This window comes from Acomys russatus, chromosome 9 (assembly GCF_903995435.1).
Source record: "Acomys russatus chromosome 9, mAcoRus1.1, whole genome shotgun sequence".
Classification (NCBI taxonomy): Eukaryota; Metazoa; Chordata; class Mammalia; order Rodentia; family Muridae; genus Acomys; species Acomys russatus.
In genome coordinates, this window is record NC_067145.1 from 22,937,192 (window position 1) to 22,963,235 (window position 26,044).

Genomic DNA, 26,044 nt, shown 5'->3' on the forward strand with positions numbered 1-26,044 from the left:
GTTGTACCCTTCACTGTATGATTTGATTTTTTTTTTGCAGAATGCACTAATATTTCCAAACAAAATTGCTTCTAAAATTTAACACCAACAGCGATTTCCATTTTAAAATTGTATAAGTTATTGAAAATGTCTTCAGTGGTATTACAAATGGTCTTGAAACTTCCTCAAATGTGCTTAGCATTTAGTAATGTGACTATCTCCTAAAAATTGCTCATCTAGTTATCTCTAAGCAAAAACACGAAAAAAGCCTGGAGAAGTAATCATCATGCTGTGTATAAAATAAATGCAGCAAATAGCTCTGTAAAATAATATTTTAAAAAGAGTTCTTTTTTATGTTTTGTTTAATGTCCCAGAACTTTTGAACTGAAAATTAAGAGAGACTGTTAGAGTGAATAAAGTTGGTTAAGATGACTTCAGAAGGCATCCAAAAAATAAAGAAAAAAGAAAGGCATTGGGGAGATTCAGGTGTATGTTTGCATCTTCATCTATAAGCATGCATGGCAGAACAATCTCATTCTAGTCCAAGACATGGCAGGGTCTTTCTAAGGTGATCTTCAAACAGAAAAAAATTATCCATGTGTGTTTGGAAATGCCCTTCCTTTGATTGTTTTAGAATCTTTGATGTAAAGGAAAATTTCACGTGCCCCTTTTTCATGTACTGGTGAATGGCCTAATGTTTGTGTTCCCCTCAAATTCAGCCAATTAACATCATGGTGGTTTTAAGAGGAGAAATTTATGGCAGCAGCTGGCTCATATGAATGGGGACCTCAGGAATTCAAGCAGTGCTCACTTAATCGATTCTCAGAGAACTGCCTTGACCTTCTACCGTGTGAGGGCACAGTAGGAAGGTGCCAAGAAACAGGCTCTCACCATACACCAAGTCTGCCTTCTGCCCAGTGATAGGTTATTCTTATATAAAATAACTATTATGTATCCATCCTTCTATCCAACTGGTGACATCAAGGGTAAGGACCAAATCCTACTCATCATTGTGGCCAAAATTGTTATGTATTTGATTCTTACCCTCTCCTTCATTTTAACGTCTCCTGATCTGTTTTCAACAGAAATGACACAATTTACACAAAGATTCGCACATTTAGAGAATTTGTCATGTACATCACTTTTCTGAACCGCATTTAAAGTACTCATTTACACTTGCTAATTCATTTTAGAGAGCTTGGACACAGAATGTCGAGTCCGGTGCCTTGAACGAATTTCAGAAATATATAAGTTGTGAGGCAGAAGAAATCAATTTGTATAGGACATAAAGTTCACTGTGATGGGAATTTCACCTGTTACCTCTACTGCATTTATTTTTATGAAGTGACTGAAATGATGAATATGAGCTTTTGATGATGTTTTGTGGTTCTTCCCTTCAGGGATTTGTGGTTTTTGGATGTGTGTGTGTGTGTGTGTGTGTGTGTGTGTGTGTGTGTGTGTGTGTATAAATTTTTATCCCCATTTTTTGAGTTCTTGAAGAAGGAATTATAAACATTCCTTACAACATTCTTCTAATGTACAATTAATGAATTTTATCAATATCTCAGTATTTCCTCATGGATATGACACAGTGGCTGATAACTCTATTACTTCTGCTTTAGTGCCAAATTCATAAATGAAATACTCCCAGTTTGTTAAAAATCATATTTCAGACAAATATTTAAAGAACTGATATTTGGGCAATCCAGTCCCAAGTGAAAAGGTGAATGAAGAGCAGAAGACATGGAGGGACAGCACAGCCCAAGCAGACTCTAGCATTTAGTACACAAAGAACTGAGCTTTCTGTGCACATCTTCTCAACCCGGAGGGTCAGGCTGCTAGTGCAGGACCTTTGTCTGCAGAGCAGCCCATGGTAGTGGTGGTGGGAAAAGGATGGAGAGTTGGCTTCCTTGTCTTCCGGTTCTTCTTGACCGTTGATCCGCATCGACTCCCCGGGCAGCTACCTCCCCATCACTTCTGTGCCGCTGGGCTCTGCTTTGGTCATTAAAGATGTAAATTCCACCCAGGGAGGCAGTGCTCTTTTTGGACAAGTCATACATTGCTTTAGGCTAAGCAGAGGCAGAGGACACATGTTTCAAGTGCATGACTGATGAGTGGGTTGGGCGGACGCTAAGAACAAGATGTCTTAACTGTATGTAGTGCTTTGGAGTCATCAGACTAAAAATAATCCAAACGAGCACATAGAAGTGTATTAACTGGAGGTGAGGGATTCAGAAGGACTCCTCTTCCATATTTACATGTTGGCTCCTATAGAGTGAAGGGGAGCTGAAGGCTTTGGGTAGAGAGTGTCAGAGACAGTAATAAGGATTCTGTTGTGAGCCATCACAGATACCTGCATGCATATCAAGTAAAATCCACACACAATTCACACTTGTTTGGTGTAGGTTGTCTGCACGAAACTCCCTTTACTATTTCTTTGAAAAATGATTTCCTAGTCAGCAACTTTTGAGTTGTTTTTAAAGGAGACTAGCTATCATGTATTGGCTCCAAAGGCTTTTTTTCCCCCCACTCCCCTTCCTGAAATGGGCAAAGAGACCTTGTTAGTGCTGTTGTTCTTTTATCAGTCAGGGGCAGAGCAGGTAGCCGTCCTTTGTTCATCTTAGCTTGATGTCTGGCTTGGTGACCAATGCTGTTTTAGGCCCAGGACTCACAAAAAAAAAATCAAATCAAACCCAGGGGGCACAGAGACGGACGAGGAAGATAGACAGAGACCTGCGGACTCTGATGTCACACACAGATCTATCCCCCAGTGCAAGGCACAGGTGGGCCATAGACACCTGCTTGCAGCCAAGCCACACATTACAGATGGAGGATGTTACCTACAGACGAGTCAGCTCTACGGCCAGCCTGCAGCAGGAGCCACCACAGTGAGTGAGTGTGTGGTATTCAGCTGGGAGAGAAAGAGAAGTGGATCAGCTTGAGCATTATGGAGCGAGATGGAACTGGAGACTTGAAGGGGAAGGAGGAATAGTTTCTTGTGAGTGGCCAGCCCCACCACTGTGGCTCATATTGTGACTAGAGAGCATGGAGATGTCCCTGGTTAGGGCAGCTTCTGGGAGTCACCTGAATGTTCAGGGGCTGTGCCTAACTGCCACCCCCCCCCCACCTCTCACCTGAGGCAGCGCTCAGGAGAGCTGGCCCTGTGCTTCACCCAAACACCATAGTGCAGTTGGTCCTGGTGGTGGGAGTGTGACTGAACTGACCTGAGGGTGTAAGTGAGGGAGAGCTGATCCTGCCACTCCTCTGACTTGGGCTCTCAGAGGCACAGAGGGGATGGTCCCTGCCCCTCACCACCACTGGCAGTCGGGAAGCTGCATACAAGGGTCATGAGCTCAGGAGTTTTAGCCCTCACTAGGTGCAGCACTGAGGAGAGCGGGCCCTGTACCTCTCCTGGACAGCACAACAGAGCTGACCCTGGTGGTGGGGGCACAGGTAGCCAGCTCCAAGGATATGACAGTAGGAGAGGTGTCCCAGCCCCTCACAGACTGTGGTACTTGGGAGAGTGGGCCCTATGCCTTGACTGGGCAGCATAGTGGAGCTGGCACTGAAGATATGAGTGAGCTTGAGCCCGACAGAGGGCATGAGAGCAGGAAAGCTGTCCCTGCCTCCTGCCAATGGCAGCATTGGGTGGCTTAGCCAGAGCAGGGCTGGAGAGCTCACACTGTTGGTACAGATGCAGGAGAGCCAGTGCTCTGGCAAGCTCAGCTACCACCCAGGTGCAGATCTAGGGCTTTGAGTGTGGCCCATGCTAAAGTTTGTATTATTTGTGAATGGTTGGGATGCATGAATGGGCCAGTTCTGCTGATTCAAACCTGCAGGATGTCCATGACACAAGACAACAGCTGGATAATTTCAGGAATCTCGATGAGGATCCAACACTGAGGGTGTCACAGAAGCCAGAGATCATGAACCAGATCCGCACCGGAAATCCCGTGGGACACGCTGTGACATACTACATCTTCTACAGTAAGATATTTTCTGTGCTTTTTCCTCCTTTTCTTTTTTTCTTTCTTTGTGTTTATTTTTTTTAATTTGGAAGGGGAAGTTACAAGGACAAAGGGCAGACATGAGGGGGCAGGGAGATGAATGCGACTGGGGTACATGATGTGGAACTCACAAGGAATCAACAAAAAAATATTTTTTTTTTTTTTAAAAAGGAAATGCTGACAGCCAAATGTCTTCATGAAATGAGCCTCCCTGGAGGAACGTCATTCCCAGGATTTACTCAGTCTGCTGAATTCAGCCTCATTTTGGAGAAATACAGAACACAGACCATGTTGAATTTCAGATTTCCTCATATTCTTTGGCTGGAAATGAGGTAACAAGTGTATTTTTTTTATCACTGCAAGATCTTTAAGGACCCAAACTATATTATATGCATCGACCTACATGGGCATACAAGAGCACTTGGTTCTCACTGGGCCTTCAGAAATGAGTGCTCCAAGTTTCAGCTGTGGTTGGGCTCAGAAAATGATGTGCTGAGCCTCCTGAGCACTGAGAATGAAGGAAACTTAGAAGATCTTAGAAGTAGCCTGGGGGGTAAAAGGCTTTAAAACTATTGCTGTTTCAACCCTAAGTGTGGATGTAGTGCCACTCTTGGAAGCTCCCACATTATGTTCTACTCCAAAAGGAATATTCTGGTCTTGTATTCAGTCTTTGCCCTGTCAATCACCACAGGAGACTATACTCATGACCTGGAAGGAAAACTGAAGAACGGAACTAAACCCAGGCAGACCATATCACAACTTGTTTTCTGAGAGACTCATTTATGAATACCTGCCTATTCTTTGGGTCTTGAATATGTATACCATCATCTCCTTTTTGAAAAGGGGTATGCAATTTTCTAAACCTCTTCAGTTTGTTGGCCAATCACTTTCTTTGGGTCTCTTGTGTACATAGTAACTTTAATGGCTTTTTTTTCTGTTAATGTGTTTCTGCGTCTATTTCAGTAGATGTAAGACAGAACAGGATGGGAAACATTCTTTTATCTCCACCCTAGAAACACTTGTCCAAGTCCATTATCTGTACAAAAGCTTACTAGAGCCTACCATGGGTTCACACTCCTCCCAGTGCCTGTTATCTGAGGTCAACAGTGTGATATATAAATGGCTTTTGAGAAATTTTATACGGTGTCTTGAAATAATTTTCATCTCAACATCACTTGTTAAATCTTCAAAACATTATAAGAATGTGCTCTAATACGTTGGGTTTTTTGTTTTTGTTTTGTTTTTTTTAATCTTTCTTCCTTGGAATAGGTGGCACCAAGTCAGAATCTATAAAGTTGCTCTGAGCTCCCCATTAGATGGTGGCTTTTGCTTGTTCTGATGTTAGTTGTCTGTGAGAGGAAATCTGCCAGACCATGGGCCAGATGCCTGCGAAGTGCGAACTTGTCTCTGATTGGTTGGTGAAGAGGCAGCCGGTCTAGACTACCAGTAATGCAAACTACTAAGGCGCTGCAAATCTGTGACAGCCTTTATTTCTTCTGATTTATAGCGAGCTATAAACGACCAGGGAGCAGATCCATGTTGCTTGTATCTCACAATGCAGATCTTATCCTTTTTAGAGGTCACCATAGAGTAATGCCTTTCAGAGATTTTTTTGCTGAAAAGGGCAAGGGTTGATACAGCAGCTTTCTTTTCGTTCTTCCTGAAATGATAGACTAACTCTACAAATCATTGTCTGGCTTGACAGAAATCAATGAAAGGCACTCCTAGAAATTCACATTTCACCCAACAATGTGAAAAGGTAAATAAATAAAGGTCTATTCAATTCGGCAAGTGCTTTGCAAGCTCTGTCTTGAAAGAAAAATGAAAATAGGATGGCTTCTGGATTTAAAATCCATTACAATGTTTCAATCCAAGTCAGTTCATAGTTTTATTCTGAAAATTTCTGTCCTTTTGATAATGTAAGTGATGCCAGACTCTCCCACACCTGCAGCAGAGCCTTCGGTTTCAGTGGGATTCCTTTGCAGGGTAGTCTTATTTTGACAGGTGCTTTGCCAAGGTGTGTGGGAGATACAAAGAGTTGTGATTTTTTTTCCCTGAAAAGGTTATAATCCGGGGTGAGAGAGAAGATATGGATGTTACCAAAATGACTTAAAGAAGTAAGAACTGAACATGCTTCTGTACTTAAAAACTCACCAAGGATTACTGTGTTGCAGTAATTTAGAACTAGAAAAGACACTGGGTGTTTAAAACAACAACAGTAACATCACTGCTTGTTACTTTGTGGCTGGTATAAAGCAGGAAACTGCTCTCCTGCTTGGGAGGAGTATGCTAAGGACTTGTACATAGGTAATTATATGCAGAAGAACTAGGAATTTATAATGCATGAGTACATAACACACATTTACCCATGGAAATACGGAGTTTTAAAACTTACCTGCATCCTTATATATTCAAAGTTTCTCTTCAGGCCAGTTTTGTTGATGTATTTACATTCTCACGTGCCATACTATGTGATATTAAAAATTGGTTTAATTCGTTCATTAATTGAGTCATTGCTTTTGAGACAGGATATTCCTGTGTAGCCCTAACCAGCCTGGAACTCGCTGTGCAGACCAAGCTACCCTTGAAGTAAAAGAGATCCACTTGCATTAGTCTCCCAAGTACTGGGATTAAAGGCTTGTGCGTTCATGCCTGAGTAATGTGATTGGAATTCCTTTGGCTTTATTGGGGAGTGGGGGTCCTCTTGCCTGCTGATGCTGATTTGCAGAGCCAAGGATTCAAAACCAGATGGCAGAACTGAGGGCTGCTTTCTAGTTCACACCCATCATTACCTTTCACTCAGCTTCAGATCTTGGTTCCACTCTCAGCTTCCTTGAAGAACATTCTGCATTTATCACCGTTATTTCTTCAATCTAGGCGGGGATACCTTCTGCTCATCTCTAGCACACAAGCTAACCCCTCGGAGGGGTCATTTTCCTTGGAGTCTTTGTTACTGCGAAGTACACGGAAACTCACGAAAGGAAAAAAAAAAAATAGCCAATGAAATGACACTAAAATTTCCCAGCAACAAATAAGCAATAGCAGTGGCTATGCACTGGCCTCTCCCCCATCCTGAGCTGGGTGAGTCCACTGGCAGCTGTTCATCCTGAGAATACAGGCTCCCTGAATGGGAAGTGGAACCCGTGGATGCTGCTTGGCTTAACACAGGACTGCAGAGTGAGGATGAGGAGATGTAACTCACCTGCCCAAGGCATCAGCTGTTACTGGTACTCATCAATACAAAGATCCACACAGACCCAGGAAGTACAGCAACTTTGGTGGTTGTTGTTAGAAACCATTATTGGGGCGTGAAAACACTAGCAGATAATAGGAGAAACCTGCCAATGATAAGGACTATGGAGCTTTAAAAACATTTTATTTGATTTGATAATGGGGTTTTTTTTTTTCAACACGGAGAAAACTTTAAGATACAAGATAAAATCCTATAGAAAGTTTAACTTAAAACATCTTATCATCTATGCCTTCTACACTTTATAAAGTAACCACAGTTTTCTTTTTTGTTAATTATAATTTAGCCACATTACATCCCAATTGTTATCCCACACTCTTATCTTCCCGTTCCCACCCTCCCTTCTCCTTCTGCCCTATTACTCTCCTCTAGACCTCTGATGGGGAGCTCTACTACCCCACTGTCTGACCACAACCTATTAAGTCTCAGCAGGGTAGCCTGTATCCCCTTCCTCTGTGTGCCCTCAAGGCCATCTAGCTAGGGGCAGTGACCAAATTGTGGGCACTAGAGTGCATGTCAGAGGTTCAGCAGAAGTCTGCCTTCTCCCCTCCCCCACGTGGAGAATGAGCTGTCCATCAGCTATATCTGAACAGGAAGTCTTGGCTCTCTGCATGCATTATCCTTGATTGGTGAATCAGTTTGTGCAGCGCGCCCCCCCGCCCCCGAGTCTAGATCTCCAGGCCTTGATGGTCTCCCAGTGTACTCCCTGCTCCCTCCTGTACCTTCCACCCCCCTACTACTCTCAGCATTGCACCCAGAGCCCAGTCCTAGTATCTGTCTTGATTCCCTGCTAGGTGGAGTCTCTCAGAAGATATCTATATTGGGCTAATATCCACTTATGAGTATATAATATGAATGTCTTTCTGGGTCTGGGTTACCTCACTCAGGATGATCATTTCTAGTTCCATTCAATTGTCTGCCAATTTGAAGATTTCCTTGTTTTTAATAATCTGGTGCTTTCTCAGAAAATTGGCAATAGTGCTACCTCAAGACCCAGCTATAGCACTTCTGGATATATACCAGAAAGATGTTCCACCATACAACAAGGAAATTTGCTCAACTATGTTCATAGCAGCTGTATTAGTAATAGCTAGGATCTGGAAACAGCCTAGATGTCCCTCAACTGAAGAATGGATAAAGAAACTGTGCCACATCTACACAATGCAATACTATTCAGCTAGTAACTATAGTTTTCTAAGTAACAAATAGAAGAAAAATTAATGACAACCACTAGCTTGTGCTCAAATTTTCAAAGTGGCACATTCATATTTTCTTGTGGATAACAGTTTCTTAATATTAAGGCATTTATAATACAAAATTCACAAAAAGAACTAGAACTTTTGTGCATGGAAAATAGAGACAGTAGGAAATAATGTTCTGAAAAATGATCTTAAGTTTGAGAATATCCTCACAATTTCTAGAATTCACTGATGTAGGAAATATAAGTCCCCGGATAATAGAAATGCTCTATGAGGCTGACACTTTAAACTATTATCTTGACCTATTCAATCTTGTCCATGTTAAATACAACCAGTAGGATGGTTTTCAATTTCTGCCTCCTCCACTTTCTGCCAATACCATCATGTTAAAGGCTCATAGGAAAAGACAAACCAAGTCTTTTCAGTCCTGTGCATGTCTTTTACTGAAGGACCTGGCACTTTGCGGTTATGCTCTTGGTAAGGGAATCTTCATCCCCGGCTCCTGGTCTTCCCACCCCTGTTCTCTCCTCCTTGTTCTCCAGGCCCTCTTTTCACTTCCTGACTCTTCTTTCTTTCTTTTTCTTCTCCTCCATATTTTGTTATTTCTTGGAGAACTTCTTACAGTGAATTTGATCATAGTCTTCAAAGTCCTATTTTCTCACCCAATAAGCTTGTGTCTTTTTTTTTTTTTTTTTTTTTTTTGGTGCAGCGTCGGGGATCCACGAAGTACAATATGTGCTGAGAATATAGTCTTGGATTGTGTTCTTATAGCCTACCAGGGTCACACCGTCAAAGAACATGGACCCTCCCTCTTCCAGCAGCTACCAGTCACCAACAACTCTTTTGCTAGGGGAGGGGCTTTGTGCCCATCTTTCTTCTCTACTTGAGGTTCCAAAGGCCTTGAGCATACTGCCACAAGTTGTGTGTGTTTATGCATGTAACTGTTCCACAGCTTTATTGTAGCCATCTACCACCTCTCGCTGTTATATTCTTTCTGCCATCTCTGTCTCTGTTTCTGTCTGTCTGTCTGTCTGTCTCTCTTTCTCTCTTTCTCTCTCTCTCTCTCAGTCCCCGAGCCTTGAAAGCAGAGGTGGGGTGTGATATAGATGACCTATTTAGGGATGATGATCATTCTGCAGTCTCTGATTCTTTCTATGTTGGCCAATTGTGGCTCACTGTGTTAATTACCATCTATTGAAAAAAGAGCTTGTCTGATGTGGGTTGAGAGATGCACTCTTCTATGGATACGGCCATAACTCATTAGGACTCAGTTTACTCCTATGGCCTGTTAGCAAAGGTAAGTAGTAAATTCTCCCTTAGAGTCTATGACCTATTTAGCCACAGGTTCTTGGCACATATGATAGTGCCAGGTAATGGCTTCAACTTGTAGAGCAGGTCTTAAATCCAATGAGAAAGAGCTTCATTTTCTCACCTTCTCCTTGCCCTCAGCTCTCCCCTTCCTCTTTTCATTCATAGAGTTGCAATACAAACCCAACAAAATAAATGTAAGGGAACAAAGTTGGTAATTATATGGTCTTTCTTTTTCCCGTGTAATAAGTGGAAAAAGCCAACTATCTCTTGTGAATCACAAACACTTAAGCCTATATTGAGTTTCATTCCTATAATAAAGACCAACTTTTCCCCCAGTAGGCTGATTTCTATGCTTTATCTTTGATCAGGCCATAAGTTAATTGAATATTGTGAGCCAAAGTCAATATATGGCTTTAATTGTACTTAATCATATGTTAATGATTAATGAGCTTTTGTGCTATAAGCTAAAACTTCACAGCTTCCATAGCTTTGTAGTATATAAAACATAATGAGAAAATAGCAGGGTGATAAAGTTAACATAAACTAATTAATACAGGTCAACTCCATTATGGCTTGTTTTGTTTAATTCAGAAATAATACTAAAACAATTGAATTTCCTCTCTGGCATTTATTTTCTATTTTAGAAATACTTAAGGAAATAAAACCTGCAAATACAGTTAAGCCCTTTTCCCATGCCCGGAGGGAATGGCTTATTTAAAGTATTTTTTTCTATTTTGTTCTTTATTTTGTTATAGACATACCTTCTCATGGACAGGAGATGTGATTATTTTGTATGATTTTAAAATTATCATAAAAGAAATTTTGTGCTATAGCTAAAAACTTCACATCTTCTATAGCTTTTTTGTCCTACAAAATAATGAGAAATAGCAGGGAGATGAGGTGATTATTACCGTACTTAATCATATGTTAATAATTAACTTGGGCATTTCATACTACCTTATACTGTTAACATGTATCTTATCTACTCACAGGTACTAATGGATGACTGCTAATTTGTCTCCCAAAATAATACTGAAACTCATTCTCCAATGTAACTATATCAGTGGGTGGTGCCTTCAGGAAGGCAATAGGTGAGGCTCTGCTCTCAATAATGAGATTCCTTCTTTATGAAAAGGTTAGAGGGTAAATGAACAGTGGAATCACAATGTTCTGTAGTCCTTAGGCTACTCTATCAGCTAATGACTGAGTTCACTTTCACTAACATACTTTGATTTGTTTCAAATTATCTAGTTTATCACTTTTACTTTGTTTTGTAAATTAGGTGATCATTTAAGTTTATTTATTCTTTTTTTTAAGCGTATAGGATTTTAACATAAAATAATATAAGCTTTTTTTTGTTTTTTTTTCACTTTTTTAAATTAATTTATTCTTGTTACATCTCAATGTTTATCCCATCTCTTGTATCCTCCCATTCTTCCCTCCCTCCCATTTTCCCCTTATTCCCCTCCCCTATGACTGTTCCTGAGGGGGATTACCTCCCCCTGTATATGCTCATAGGGTATCAAGTCTCTTCTTGGTACCCAAACATTTTAATCCTTTGAAATTACAGATATGATATACAATGAATCTTCCAAATATCTTTTCTTTGAAGCTTTATCTGAAAGTCTATTTTCTAGCAAAGAAAGAGTATTTAAGAATTTTCACCTGAACTTCACTTGTAAGTTGTTTCAGTTCACCTAAATTTTACACTGAAACATGGAAAGAGCAAGTACCAGCCAACTGTATCAGATCCATAAGGGAAACACTGGGATATTGATAAAATCCATTAATTTTAGATTAGAAGAATGTTGTTGGAAATGTTTGTAAGTCCTTTTTTCAAGAACTCAAAAATAATGAGGATAAAAATGGTATTCTAAAACGTAGATATGGCTACAACCAAAGGACACAGATACACAGACACAGACACACACACACACCACAAATCCCTGAATGGAAAAAACCACAAAGCATCATCAAAAGCTCATATTCATCATTTCAGTCACTTCATAAAAATAAATGCCGTAGAGGTAACAGGTGAAATTCTCATTACAGTGAACTTTATATCCTATACAAATTGATTTCTTCTGCCTCAAAACTTAATATATTTCTGGAATTCACTCAAGGCATTGGATGTGAAATTCTATGTCCAAACTCTCTAAAACACATTAGCAAGTATAAATGACTACTTTAAATGCGGTTCAAAATTGATGTACATGACAAATTCTCTAAATGCGCAAGGCGTTGTCTAAATTGTGTCATTTCTTTAGAAAACAGATCAGGATGTTTTAGAATGAAGGGGAGAGTGAGAATCAAATATCCAACAATTTGGCCACAGGAATTCAGTGATGAATAAGATTTGGTTCCTACCCTTCATGTAGCCGGTTGGATAGTAGGATGGATACATAACACTTATTTTATAAGAGAATAACCTATCCTTGAGGAGATGGCTGACTTGGTATGTGCTGAGAACCCATTTCTTGATACCTTCCCACTGTGCCCTCACATGGAAGAAAGTCAAGGCCGTTTTCTGGAGCATCACTCAAGAGAACACTGATTCAATTCAGGTGTTCCCCATCCATATGAGCTAACTGCACCTCCTAATACCACTCATTGGTGATTAGGTGAATTTGAGGGGAACAAAAACATTATTCCATCCAGTAGTATGTGCATAATAAAGATAGATTTTCCTTTGCTCCAAGTATCTCAATATTTGGAAGGAACATTTCATAGTAAATATCTTTGGATGGGTGCTTCCAGAAGACATGGATAATCCTTTCACCTGAGGATCACATTAGAAAGATCCTGCCTTGCCTTAGGCTAGAATGAGATCCTTCTTTCATGCATGCTTACTGATCAAGATGCAAACAGAGATTGAGGAAATATCCAACCAATGCTTGGCCCAACCCAAGACTCACCCCTATGGAAGATAGCCAACCCCTGACACTATTAAATATATTCTGCTATGTTTGCAGTCAGGGGACTAGCGGAGTTGTCCTCTGAGAGGCTCCATGGAGAAGCGGTACAAAATTGATCCTGAACCAAACATTGGGCAAAGTGTAGGGAGTTTTGTGGAAACTGGGGAGGGGAGAGGGAGAAGAAGACCTAGAAGGGACAGGAGCTCCACAAGAAGACCAACAAATTCAACCAACCAGGGCCCAGAGGGGCTTGTAGAGACTGAAGCACCGATTATAAACCATGAATAGAATGGACCTAGACCTCTACATAGATGTAACTGAAGGGCAGCTCAGGCTTTATGTGGCTACCTAGTAACGGGAACTGAGCTTGTCTCTGACATAGACTCTGTTGCTTGCTTTCAATCACTTCCCCCAGTGGGACTGACTTGCCAGACTACAGGGGAAGAGGATGTGCTTAGTTCTCATGTGACTTGGTGAGCTGAGGTGAGTGGCTGTGGGGGAGTGTTCCCCTTTTCTGAGGAATGGGGGAGGGGTATGAGGAAAGAGGGAGGGAGGGTGGAAATAGGAGGAGAGAAGGGAGGGGGCTATAACTGTGATGGAAATAGAATAAGTAAATTAATTTTAAAAAGTTGCAAACATATACCCAAATTTCCCCATTGACTTTCTTTGAGATATTATTTTATACTTATTGTGAGCATGAGTGTATGCATGTAAGCATACCACAAGCATAAAGAGGCATGTATGCATGTGAAATTAGAGGAAAACAGAAAGAAGTCATTTTTCTCCTTGTGCCATTTGTGTCCTGGAAATTAAACTCAGGTCATCAGGCTTAACACAAAGTGCCTTTACCCACTAGGCCATTTTGCTCACCCATTTAAAATATTTTAAAAGTAACTTTTAATTTTAAATTGTCAGAAAAATGGCAAGGGTAATATAGTTTTCAAATATCCCACATCCAGTTTCTTCTTACCAACATTTTTCAAAGAAAAAAAAAAAAAAAGCCCCACACATTTTAGCAACATTTAATTACTTTTTATTTAACGTGACTTTTTTTGGAGGGGTTGGGGCAGCATTTCTCACTACACATGTTTTCATGTTTTTGTATGTTTCTTTAAGCTGAGCTATCGTCAGCTACAGCTCACTATAGGGAGCTATAGTCTTAGAAAAACAACAGACACCAAAGCTGGCCTGGGCCAGTGGCATGGGAAGAAATGGGCTGGTCAGTCCAGTTGGCCCAACCACAGGTTTCCAATGGCTCTTTTCAGCTCAGTCTCATGCTCCAGTGTAGCTATAGGCAGAAGTGATGTTTCAGGAGGTAGCAGAGAAACAGGAAGTAGAAAGATATTTCATTTTTGGCATTCCTGACCTCAATATATACCTTCTCCCGACTTGTTTGGGTCCCCTGACCTATCTGACCACATTCTGTCTTCTAGTCTCATCTTAATCAGAGAATTTCAATTTTAACAAGGTAAATATTTCAGAGGTGAGAAACAAATGTGTAAACCAGACTTGGAAAATAAAACCTGCCAAGGAGTATTATTCACTAAGCCCTGTGCAGTATGGGTGTATCATGCTGAGCGTAAATGATGCTTTGGATCACACAGCTTCATTTTTCAGTACACCTAGGGAAATTATCTTTACTGAGAAATTCATGGTGTGAGGTGCTTTTGCATAAAAAAAGGGAGATATTTTGTACCTCATGAAATCTAGCAGGAATTACCCCTGGTCTTTTCTCTTGAATCTTGGTCTTAAGAAAGCAGCCTAGAATTAATAATTCAAAACTCAATGAAAATATAGATGATACTTTATATCTTCATTGAATCTCATCACTAAGAGTGTAATTTCCCCCCAAACATATTTACTATCCCTTTATTTATTTATTTATTTATTTATTTATTTATTTATTTATTTTTGGTGAAGTTTCCGAGGTTTATGCTGAGCCACTTCAGATGTGAAATGAAAAGGTGCAGAAAACAAGCACCCTTAATGCTGTTTTCCCATTGTGCCATTGTACTGGTGGGCATATCATCAACTTCTGTCTTTGCTCTCCTCACCATAAGTTGAACGACCATAAAGGTGGCTTCAAATTTATATTTTAATCACGAGAACCTACAAAATAATACAGAAAGAACTGCTGAAACTCTGGTTAGCTGGTTGACAGTTATATTAGATGAGGCTCTGCTTTGTATTTTTGTTCCCAAGAATGTTGGTTGTTTTATTGCCTTACATAGTAAGACGCATTCCCCACTAGTTATCAGTCCCCTAGGCCCACCAGAAACTCATGTCATTTCCTGCTTTATTTAGCCTTTGTATCAGCAAAATACTGTAGTGAAATAGGCATGTCCTTATTCTCCAGGTCAGGATTTGAGTCATTTTCACCCATGTGAAAAAAAGCATCGTTGTAACGCTTGAGTGTGATATCAATATAGTAGGGGGTTTACAGATGAAGGTGTTGTGTATTTTTGTTATATGCGGGCTTCAGTAACAAGAATTCCCAAACACATCACCTACAAGGAACATATATAAAAGGCTGGTTTCTTTTTTTTGACATAGTGTTCAATTTTATGTTCCTTTCTTTTTCTTTATTCTTGTCTCATACAATAGATCCCAATTACAGCCTCCTCTCTCTCCCCTCCTTCCAGTCCACACTCACACTTTTTCTCTCCCCTAGATCCACTGCTCCTCTGTCTCCATCCATCTTGTTATGCTGTATTCAGTTGCTATCGCTGGGAAACCTGTTCATTTCTGAAAAGGTTTCTTAGAGAACAGTAAGATTTGAGAGGTCATCTTAGAGAATGCGTCAAGTTTTATGAAACTCATTCCTTTTCCTGAGCTGTGAAGGCTATTAATGAGGATGTGCGGGTTTCAACAAGCCTCTTAGAAAGCACGTGGTTTTCCTGAGGGTGCTTATCAGAACCTCCAGGAATCCTTTGCTCAAGAGTTGTGGGCATCTAAAAGTTCTGGGGCTGCAGGATAGTGAGGGACTTTCACCATTTTGTGGGAGAAGGTGTGGAAGAGCTGATCTGGGGCTATTGTAAAGCTTTCTTGAGAAAGCCTCTTCAAGAGGACATCATTGGGATGTCTCTGTGGTAGAGGCTGCCTTGCCAGAGTCTCACAGGTTGGGGTAAAGGATGCTCAGGTATCTGCACAGCCTTTCTGGTAGTATCCATTAGAGGTGTCGGTGAGTTTTGACCAAATGGTCAGCAGAGTCCGCAAACAAATAGCAAGTCTCTAGGGCCTTCAATTTCTCTCCCACTATAGGTCAGGAGCTAAAGGTCAGAGGGAGGTGAGCAGTAACACAGAAAGAAGAACAGATTTCTTTCCTGTGTTTCTTGCTGGAGCAAACCAAATGGATGCCGTTTCCCCGCCATGGCCATCAACAGGCTGTAAGGCTTTCACTTCTTCAAAGTGACCAAAGAGTTTTGAGTCAATTTTTTTTTTGTTCGAGGACCCACATTTTGAAGGCTCAGAGGGGGGAATAGAGAAAAGCTCATGCACTGAATATATCAGAAGCTTCACTGTTGAGTGCCTGGTTGGTCTTAGACGGAGCTGGTTAGGGGCAGTTCTTTTGACCTTGTGATCCACTTCTTTCTCCCTAAATTAGCGATAACAGTCTTTGTGTAAACTCAGAGTGATAATGAAGGCAAAGGGTTCCTATCTTGATGACAGTCTGGTCGAATGATATCTTCTTTCAAACCTCCGTACTTAATATTAAATCATTTCAGAAAATAATAGACCTGATTACAACTTTCTAGAAAGAAGAGGAAATTTAGAATAAAAGGCACATTAAAAGGCTTAATGTTTCTTGGGGGTGAAAGGGCATCTTTAATATTCATTCACTGAACGTTTTCATGGAGGTAAGTAGACACTCTTGGGCTTACACCAGTAGTCAGAGCCGGGGCGATCCCACCTGTCCTTTAACGAGGAGACAGGGTGCGATCGAGCTCACCTAAGGGAACCCCTGGAGAAGTAGTATCTGTTTTTACTTTTCCTCAGAAACTGCAGATTTTCTCAAAGGGTATTTAGGAGAAAATGAAAAGGGGGGGGCATTCTGCTCCAATTATGTCTTAGAATTTGTCACTTCCCTCTCCAGTGGCCACTGGAGTGACAGTAAACAAGGAACGTACCTTAAAAAAAATAGCCCTAAGCAGATTCCTAAGGCAAATCCAAGTTGTTCCTCTTCTTTCCCTGACTGTGAGGTGATAAAGAACCACCGAGGCCCCACAAAAAATGCAACTCACCTTGAAGCACAGTTCTTTCAGCTTATGTAACACTTGGTAATGAATGTGTCCTTTTTAAAAATTGTATTTCTCCCTCCCTCCCTCCCTCCCTCCCTCTCCCCCCCCTCTCTCTGTGAGTACACACGTGGCATGTGAATACCATGTATGCATTTGGTTACACGAAAGCTTGCAGAATTGGTTCTGTCACTCTACCTCATGGGTCCAGGGGATTGATATTAGGTTGCCACGTTTGGCTGCAATTACAGTTCCCAGCTGGGCCACCTTGTCAACCCCTTAATGTGTTCCTTATGTGAGCAAGGGATGTGAAAAGTCTCTTTTGAGACTTTACTTTAGACGCAGAAATGGCAGTAGTATCAATGGGGGCCCTTTTCATGCTGCTGAGCTGCAGTCAATGCCACTGGTAAAGCAGGACCTTGCTGACTCCTAGTGTGTGGGCAGCCATTTGGCTGAAGATGGTAGCAGGGACTAGAACTGATATTTCTACTGTTGTCATGTTATGCTGAACAAGAGCCCTGTCATCACGGATCAAAATAAAGACAACATGCAGTCCCATCTGTATCAGGATCTAGAATAGAAGAGATGTGGGTGCTTCGTAAGGTTTTGCCTTATTCCTTGGCAGAGATGAGTTTTTGTAGAAGACCCAGGAACTTAAGTTAGTGAGGCATGGCATTCTTTGGGCATCATCTGCATTTTAATATATTTTAGCTCAACATTCAAAACTTAATTTTTACCAGAAATTTCACAGAATTTGTTTAAAGGGTACTTTTTAGGTTGTGACACATGTAGCAAGTTTATGTCAGTCAATCTTCTTTCATTTTTTAACTAAAAATGTAGCCAATATAATACGGTTAGCACTGGGGGAGATTTACTAAGAAACAGCTTTTCTGTTTTCCAACCTTGTTCACTTGTGAGTTTTACTCCAAAGAAACAACACGGGGAAAGTTACCAACAGCTTGTTGTTTGAAGTGGGATGACCTTGCAGTTCACAGGCAGTGAGGATCCTAGGTTGCTGGGTGTGTTGTTAGCCCAAGCCAAATAGAGTCTCAGGTTGATGAGATCTTTCTATGTCTCCCTCCCTCATTTCTATAACTCATCAGTGTGTTTTTAGTCACATTCAGATGCTTTCAAAACATACAGGCTAATGATTCGCTCCAGGGCTACCAATATTCCACCCCTCCTCTGTCTTGTACCTATTCTGCTATGAAGTTTTCTTACCATATTTTCATTTCATTTGTTTCTTTTATTATGATAAAAATAATTAAGATGCAATCAATCCTCGTAAAGCATTTTTACACGTATGACACATCACTGATGGATGTAAGTAAACTATACAGTGGACCTTTATAGTTCATTTGTCTTTCTTGACTGAAACTTCAAGCTCATTTGTCAGCAAATGCCTCTTTCCTCTCCGGCTATCTCCTGACAGTGGAGTGGCATGGTATTTATCTTTCTCTGAATGGCTTATTTTGTGTAGCATAATGTCCTTAAGATTTTGCATATCATAGATTTTACTTCACTTTTAAGCCTGAACATCTCTGTTGGCAGGAGCCACACGTTCTTTATCCACTTACATATTGATAGATGGCTGTGCTCATTCCTCGCAGTGTCTACTGCGAAGAAAGTACAGAGAACGTCAGAGTGATAATCAATACCAGCTGAGATAATAATTTCAAGTGTTAATTAATTAGTAAGTTAATTAAGTGTGTGTGTGTGTGTGTGTGTGTGTGTGTGTGTGTGTGTAAAGGATATGCCAGAGTTTATATGTGGAGGCTAAAAGACAATTTGTGGCAGCCAATTTCTCCTGCCACTGTATGAATCCAACTCATGTCCTCAAGCTTGGCTACCAATGCCTTTGAATAGTGAACATGTTTGCCTGCCCTCCGGTTACTTTAGGCTGGGCACAAAGAAGTAGGATTTCCAGATCATATGGTTGAGCTGTTGTTAATTTTTAAAGACCCACTATAACTGTTTTCTTCAAGACTGTATGATTTAAAACTACCCAAAACATGGGAAAGTTTCAGTTTCTCAAAATCTTTGATACCTTTCATGTGTGTGTGCACACATGTGTATAAATTTGAGTCTTTTTGCTAACATGCAAAGATTGTTTTTTGTTAGTTTCATTCTTGAGCCACCTAAATAAAATTTGACTCTCCATTGCTTGAGAAACAACAATTTAACGTGAAATTCATTAATGCCACAAATATCGATGTAGTTCTTACTAGCGGCAGATGCCACGAGGGATGCTAGGGTTCTAATTGCAAAAATGATTTCACTCTCTAAGTATTGCACAACCTAGGAGAAAATGGGCTGCAGGGGAAGGCTTTGCAGGGCTGCAGCTATCTTAACAAGAGTGCTGAGAATAACCACGGGCGTGACTGAGGTTTAGAAGACAGACACATACTGCTATCCACAGAACTGGGTGGGCAAAGGCACCTGTGAGGTAGGAGGCACGTGTGAGGTAGGAGGCATGTGTGAGGTAGGAGGCAGGTGAAGCTAGGTTGTGGGGATATATGCCTTGCATTATCTCACTGTGTGCAGAAGGAGGTCACTCGTTTTTACATTTATTTTCATTATTTTATTCATATCCATGTTCTATTTCAGCATGCGGAACAATGAATTTCATTATGGAGCCTTCATATTTCAAAATATATGCATTCCTCTCATCCCCTACCATCCATTGATGCTCTGACTGCTGTCGCTCCTCAGCTATTTTTCCTAGACTGCTTTCATGTTGTATGTTACTGCTCTCTGTCTTTATTCTCCATTTGTTTAAGATTTCTTTTCCCCCCACACACATGGTGTCCTTTCTAATTTTAGAACAACCTCTTTCCACAAAGTTAAAACTACAGTTTCCACAAATTAAAAAATAAATGTGGTATTTGTGTTTCCGAGTCCAGCTTACTTTGCTTAACGCAGTGATCTCCATTTCCACCCATTCTTCTGCCAACAACACAATCCCATCATTCTATGGATGGGTAAAAGCCCATTACACAAATCTACTTCGCTTTCTTTATCCGCTCCTCTGTTGATCGGCTTGTAGTATTGTTTCATTTCTTAGCTACTGTGAATGACACAGCAATAGGCATCAACATGCAAAAATCTCACTAGCATGTGGACTCAGAGTTCTTTGGGTATACCTAAAGTAGTTCTAGTTCTAGGGGATTTTGTTTGTTTGTTTATTTTGTTTTTTCAGAAGCCATCTTGATTTTGATAGTAGCTGGACCATTTAACAATGCAACCATCAGTGTATAAGGTCCCTCTCTGCCTGCATTTTCATGTTGCACTCTCACCAGCATTTGTTGTCATTTGTTTTCTTGATAATAGCCATTCTGACTAATGTGAGCTACAATATCAAAACCATTTGAATTTATATTTCCTTTATGATCACTTTCTGAAATATTTATTGGCAATTTATTTTTATATGTATTTATGTTCTAGATTTATTCCCCATCACTGGCTCTTTCTCCCCTCTGGCAATGATTTTAATTGCTATGCAGAAGCTTTTAATTTACCTCAGTCCCATTTATCTGTTTTGGAGATTATTTACTGTGGTTTTGGGACCCTTTTCTTATCTGCACACATACCTTGAAGCTTCCTGTCAGTTTTCCTCTGGTAGTCTCAAAGTTTCAAGAAGTCTTATTTAAAGAATGAACTGGTTTTTATTAGTTTTTATTCAAGATGAGATATACAGATCCAACTTAATTCAATGTACACTCATTTCAAGTTTTCACAGGATTATTTGTAGAAGAGGTTTCACTTTTCATTCTTTTCTCAAAAATTAAGTGTTCTAGAAGGATGAACCTATTATATATCTGTTAATTTTATTCCATGTATGCTTTGTGGCACACCATTCAGTTTATGTTCTCATTGACCTATGGTATATTTTGAAGTAATTACTGTGATTCCTACAGCATTGCCTTTTATGCTTGGGACTGCTTTGGCTTCTAGTGTCTTTTGTAGTTCTATGTTTCTCAATCATTTCAGTGAAGAGTGGCATTGGAATCCTGAAGGGGATTTTACTGAATCTGTAGGCCATGTGTCAGTCATTTTTATGATTGCTGTAAGCACATGCCTGAGAAAAGAAGATGGTAAGGAATATGTGATAGGAATCAGAGGAGGCACAGTGGCAGATAGTGGAGGCTAGGCAGTCATATTGTTTCACAGTCAGGAATCAAAGTGAAGAGAAAATGGGCCTGAGTTATAAAGCCTCAAGGTCCACCTCCAGAGACCCATTTACTCAGCAAGCTAGCATCTCCTAAAGGTTCTTCAGTCTTTGCAAACAGCACCACCTGCTGGATACCAACAGTTCAAACTCATGAGCCTATGGGAGACATTTTAATTCAAGCCACAACAATTTTTAAGTATTGGAGACAAGGGTGTTGATTGAACTGAAGGAAGACTTTTTTCCCTGTGGAATAAAAGCAAGGAAGTGCAGTAAGCATAGGTCAAATTGGAATGCCTCAGCTCCAGTTTTCTTATGGAGTCAATATTAGTACAAAAAGTTGCCACATGAGACATCAAAGAAAATGAACAAACCAATAAATAAAAACCTTTTAAAATGTATGTAAATTGAACAATTGTTTGCATGTCAAAAATAGAATTAGAGCATTTTATTCATCTTTTTGGAGTCTCTAGCCGTCTATTTCCCCTAGTTTGCACTCTCCCACTTGTCACATCTAGGTTTAATAAACTGTAAAGAAGTACTTTAGAAAGAACCTTTGGATCCCTTTCCCCCAGCTGGGCTGCCTTGTCAGACCTCAGGGAGAGAGGATGCGCTTAGTTCTACTGTGACTTGATGTGCCAAGAAGCGCAGGGATGAGTGGGGGCAGAGAATATGAGGGTGGAACTGGCAGGAGAGGGGGAAGGGGGGCTGTGATCGGGCTGTAAAGTGATAGAATAAGCAAATTAATGAAAAAGAGAAAGCTAAAATCCAAGGAAAGCCTGAAAATTCCAAGGAAAGTTGGATGGTGAATATTAGTTCCCTTTTGACTGAGCAGACGAACCATTCATACACTCCAGTGGTGACATAGACAGGAAAAAGTGATTTTAGAATGTGGAAAGATTTTTATGAAAGTTTACTAAAATGAATGACTTGAGCAGTAAGATAAGATTTCTACATGAACATAACACATGACACATGGCAAGGTACTACCTCAGAAAAAGAGGTGTGACCAGTTTTTATGTTGTTTCATATAGTTGTTTATAGAAAACAACACCAACAACAGAACCCGGAAGAGGAGCGCAAGTAGAAAACTCAACGGACAATAATGCTTTTGCCAAGCTGGATGACCTGAACCCACTTTGGGGGAGGGAAGAACCGACTTCTCCAAGTTGTGCTCTGACTTCCATAATGCTTACACCTCTACCCACATCCCACCCTAACCTTTCTACACAAAGGAAATAGATAAGCAAACAAAGGTAAAACACATAAAATTATAAAATAAAGGAAAGAACTCCAAAGAAAACTCACCAGGGATTCTTTGGGATAAACACTCTGAAATTATTTCAGCTTTTCCATTTCTAAATAAAATAACTTTTGGGTAATCATTTGTTGTTCACCTTGTTGGAAAAATCCCTCTCCCCAAATCCTTGGTGAATTGTACCTGACTCTGAGACCCTCTTCGGGGTCCCTCACCTCCCATCATTGACTGTACCTTGTTTGTTTACTTAGTATTTTTATTTGCCTTGTCCCGAGTTGTGCTCTTAATAAGGCAAAAGTGAGAAACAGATAAGGCTAAAACCACCAGGTAAGTTATCATCTGTCTGCATCATGGTCATAGCCTCCAGCTGGTCCATTCCTCATGGGAGATTGAGCATGGGCTAGAGATAGTGAAAGTGTGTCAGGTGGTGGAGGAACACAAGTCTGAATGACAAGCAGAACAAATTTACTCTCTCTGCAGTAACTATGCTCCCAGAGGGGGCCAATCCATCAATATAGAGTTTGTTAGGGGGTGAAGGACACTAAGCAATTTCCTCAGGAGACAGAATTATGAATCTGCAGAGAAAACCTTGGAATACAATAGAAGTGAATCGTACCAGGCTTGGCACAAAATGACAAAGGCGTGCACTTGAGTGGCTTGGACTGTGCATCACTGCCTTGCTGTCCTGATAGTATTTGCAAAGCCTCTCACCATCTGTGCCTCCACACCTTTTCCCCTGCCAATTCAGTTTTGTGCTGTGGCCATTCTTGTGGCTTGCTTTGTGCTGGACTGATCTCAGTAATGTAAACCAGGCTGGTATTGCTTCTTCTTCTTCTTCTTCTTTTTTTAAATTATTTTTTTAATTAATTAATTCATTTTACATCTCAATAGTTATCCCATCACTTGATCCTCCCATTCCTCCCTCCCTCTCACTTTCCCCCTACTCCCCTCTCCTATGATTGTGACTGAGGGGAGCCTCCTTTCCCTGTATATGCTCATAGGGTATCAAGTCTCTTCGTAGCCTGCTGTTCTTCCTCTGAGTGCCACCAGGCCTCCCCATTCAGGGGACGTGGTCAAATATGGGGCACCAGGGTTTGTGTGAAAGTCAGTCCCCATTCTCCACTCAACTGTGGATAATGTCCTGTCCATTGGCTAGATCTGGGTCAGGGTTCAATCTTTACTGCACGTATATTCCTTGGCTGGTGACATAGTTTGAGCAGGACCCCTGGTCCCAGATTCACCCAACATAATGTTCTTCTTGTAGGTTTCTAGGACCCTCTGGCTCCTTCTATTTCCCCATTCTCCCATACTTCTCTTGCGTAAAGTCCAAACAGGATGTCCTCCCCTCTGTCCCACTTTCCTGATAAGTGAAGACTTTCATGGGACATGCCCCTTGGGCTAGTGTCCAGATATAAGTGAGTATATACCATTTGACTCTTTCTGCTTCTGGGTTAACTCACTCATTATGATCATTTCTAGTTCTATCCATTTGTCCACAAATTTTGGAAATTCCTTGTTTTTAATAGCTGAGTAGTATTCCATGGTGTAAATGTACCACAATCTCTTTATCCAATCTTCTACTGAGGGACACTTAGGTTGTTTCCATGTTCTGGCTATTATGAATAAGGCCGCTATGAACATGGTAGAGCATATGTCCCTGTTGTGTGCTGGAGCTTCTTCTGGGTGGAATTCCAAGGAGTGGAATAGCACTATATTCCATGGACTACTGTCTTAGGAGCTGCCTATGGTTTTCTGGCTAGTAAGGAGCACTCAACAGATCACTGTGCCTTGTACTCTCTTGCTGTGAGCATTCTTCCCTTTACTCCTTCCTCAAACTACATCTTGGTGTCTTAAGCTAGAGTTTCGACAAGTCCATGCAGGGACTATGATGTCAGAGGACTCTCCAGAGAAGGGCAGTGAGGATGCAGGAGGGAATATGGGTAAATATTTACTGATGGGTCATGGCCAGAGACCAGTGTCATCCTGATCACACATGATACCCGGCAAGAGCAATATACTGAGGAGACAGGATGGAAGGCAGCTTTAACCCTGAGTTTGTGGCACATGTGAGTCAGTGATTGTTTAAGGGCTAGCCCAAGTTAAATTCGGGTTATCTAGTCTCCCCACAAGTTCAGTGCCAGGCTGCCCTGCAGATGGGGCAGACATGAGCCAGGAGCTACCAGCAGTCAGAAAAGTTGGATTTCAATATGTTGGAGGGTACAGACACCCATAGTAACCTTCTTACACTAACTAACTAACTAACTAACTAACTAACTAACTAACTAACTAACTCACTAACTCTGGAGAAAACTGATCAGGAATCCTCTGGGATAAGCACTGTCAAATCATTCCAGCTATTCTGCCTTAAATAAAATAACTTTTGAGTTATCATTTATTGTTAACCTTTTTGAGAAAGCTGTCTCTTAAAATCCTCAGTGTATTGTACTCAACTCAGAAGTTCTTTTTGGGTTCCCTTGCTTCCCATTACTCATAGGACCTCATTTGTTTACTCAAGATTTTTATCTGCCTCCTCCCAAGTTGTACTCTTAGCAAGGTAAAGGTGAGAAACAGACAAGTTGAAAGCCACCAGATACACGGTCATCTGTCTGCGTCATGGTCATGGCCTCGAGCTGGTCCATTTCTCATTGGAGATGAAAGATGGGCTACGGACAGTGGAAGGGTGTCAGGCTTTGGAGGAACAGATTTAGAGGAGCAAACTAAGATGGAAGATTTGGTGTTATTTAGAATCCAAATAGCAAATTTAGTATTTATTCCAAATAAAAACATTTTCTGCTAAACACTGGGCTACTAAAGTTTGAATTTTCTCTGTATTTTTTGGGGGGACCTGTTTTTCAAATACTAGTTTTCACACACCCATCCCAGACACAGAGACTGGAATTCTGCACAGAAACTGAAATGGCCTCTAGATTCACAAAGTTTCTGCAAACTTTCTAGCTCCCGGGAAAATCTAAACAGCCTGGTCTATATTTACTGACTGCGTGTGCATCTAAGTCGAGCCAGATACCTAGTTCTTTCAATGGAACGAGTGCAGACATAATGCATGCAACTTTGTACTCTTTTACACCAGAAGCATGATGCCATCTCAATTCTCTGTTCTTTCCACTTCTGGTGGAAGTTAATGCCCAGCTGGCATTGAGTCAGAATGGAAGAGCCTGCACACTTGAATCACCATGCAGAAAACTAGCTGCAAGACACGCATAGAACAGTTACGTAGACGGGGAGTAAATATCCAATGTTCTAAACCTTTGAGATCTGAGACTTCTCTGTAAGGCACTCACATTACTTTCATTAACATGGGTCTGAATCCCATGTATGTTTGAGCGAATGATGATTCATAGTTATCTTTGTGGATTAGCAAAGGGGCCAGGGTATGCTTAGGGAAGCCAAAGCTTCCAAGCCATGTATTTGTTCTCAGATAAAGTCAATGTAAGCATCTTCAAAGTGATGTAGGCATTCTGAGCAAAGGCCATTGCAGAAATACGCGTGTGTTTCTACCATCAGTGAAATAAACAGTACCACGTGATGGTACTTAGTGAGGTTGGCCACTAAGTTTCTTAGCACTCAAAAGTGTCTGTGTAATCCAAGGTGCTCTGTGTTCAAGATTTGGTCTAAGAGAGCTCTGGTCCCACATGGTAGTACAGAGGGTATGAAAAATGCACCTCAAAGCAAGTGCTGTAGGAATTATTTTTTTAGACATGATG

General features: G+C 40.8%; 1 non-coding gene across 1 annotated transcript; it reads left to right on the plus strand.

Moving 5' to 3' along the window:
* Positions 1–2,512: 2,512 nt before the first annotated feature.
* LOC127194093 (small nucleolar RNA SNORA48) lies at positions 2,513–2,653 on the plus strand. Its single transcript, XR_007831227.1, has one exon. It is a non-coding gene; the product is annotated as a small nucleolar RNA SNORA48 (small nucleolar RNA).
* The last annotated feature ends 23,391 nt before the right edge of the window (positions 2,654–26,044 follow it).